Source organism: Grampus griseus, assembly GCF_964374135.1.
Source record: "Grampus griseus genome assembly, chromosome: X".
Lineage (NCBI taxonomy): Eukaryota > Metazoa > Chordata > Mammalia > Artiodactyla > Delphinidae > Grampus > Grampus griseus.
In genome coordinates, this window is record NC_138999.1 from 95,217,701 (window position 1) to 95,219,352 (window position 1,652).

General features: G+C 42.3%; 1 pseudogene across 1 annotated transcript; it reads left to right on the top strand.

The window, feature by feature from the left end:
* Nucleotides 1-598: 598 nt before the first annotated feature.
* Nucleotides 599-1,121, top strand: LOC309839719 (cytochrome b5-like; annotated as a pseudogene). Its single transcript has one exon. The product of its transcript is annotated as a cytochrome b5-like (transcript).
* Nucleotides 1,122-1,652: the final 531 nt, after the last annotated feature.

Consider the following 1,652-nt stretch of genomic DNA (forward strand, 5'->3'; position numbering starts at 1 on the left):
TACTGGTCTGTAATTTTCTTTTTTTGTAGTATCTTTGTCTGGTTTTGGTATCAGCGTGATGGTGGCCTCATAGAATGAGTTTGGGAGTGTTCCTTCCTCCACAATTTTTTGGAAGAGTTTGAGAAGGATGGGTGTTAGCTCCTCTCTAAATGTTTGATAGAATTCACCTGTGAAGTCATCTGGTCCTGGACTTTTGTTTGTTGGAAGATTTTTAATCACAGTTTCAATTTCATTACTTGTGATTGGTCTGTTCATATTTTCTATTTCTTTCCTGTTCAGTCTTGGGAGCTTATACCTTTCTAAGAATTTGTCCATTTCTTCCATGTTGTCCATTTATTGGCCTAGAGTTGCTTGTAGTAGTCTCTTAGGATGCTTTGTATTTCTGTGGTGTCGTAACTTCTCCTTTTTCATTTCTAATTTTACACTAAGAAGCCATAAACAACTCAGTTTTTAAAAAATGGGCAAATGGGCCTGCCTTCCTGCCCAGGCGCAGAGCTGGGCCGCAGGGAATGTCCCGGGACAAGTCCACGGAGACGCCCACTGTACCCCGCCCGGCTCCACTGCTCCCTTTAGGGCCTGAGGCTCGCCGTGTTCCGAAATGGCCGGGGAGTCCGACAAAGCCGTGAAGTACTAGTGGAAGACATCCAGAAGCACAACCACAGCAAGAGCACCTGGCTGATCCTGCATTACAAGGTGTACAATTTGACCAAATTTTTGGAGGAGCACCCTGGTGGGGTAGAAGTCTTAAGGGAACAAGCTGGAGGTGATGCTACTGAAAACTTTGAGGATGTCCGACACTCTACAGATGCTCGAGAATTGTCCAAAACGTTTATCATTGGGGAGCTGCATCCGGATGACAGGTCAAAGATAACCAAGCCTTCGGAAACTCTTATTACTACTATTGATTCTAATTCCAGCTGGTGGACCAGCTGGGTGATCCCAGCCATCTCAGCACTGGTTGTAGCCCTGATGTATCACTTCTACACATCGGAACACTAACCACGTTCTCAGAAGCCAATGGAAGAAAAGACTGCTTTGGTCCTGGGAGAAAGAAGCCACTGTTAACTGCTTCAGCTGACAGAACCCTTCACCTGAAAATGAATTGAATACACCTGTTTTCCTTTCCTCCTACATTAGACACAAAACAAACCAAAAAGAACTGTTCTTTCTACTCCTGAATTTTTAGAGTGTGCCTTTTTATTCATCAGCTTTGTTTTGATGTTCCATCGCTATGTCATTTGCTCACTGTGGGCACAATCTTTTAAAACATACCACCATGAATGGCTCTTTGATATGTAATTGCCTGTGATGTTTGGAATCTGATTATTTGGCGGTCATTTAATGTGCTAATCTTTCAGATCCAAGTTGTCTGTCTGATGTGAGCAGGGGCGTCCTTGGATCTCTTCTTGTGCTGCTTCATCTAATTGAATAATCAGGTATTGCATGTTTCCAGTGTCGTTTTTTTTTTCAAGGAAAGCCCAGAAATAATAGCTTAAAGATTTCTAATAATTGTTCTACTTGAACAATCATATAGACGATAAAAAGAGAAAGTGGTCTGCAAGACCTAGAAAAGATACTCCATCTTTTCTTTGATTAAAAACACCAGCAACATCAACAAAAGCCTGTGAACCATGAGAGAACATTACCACTGT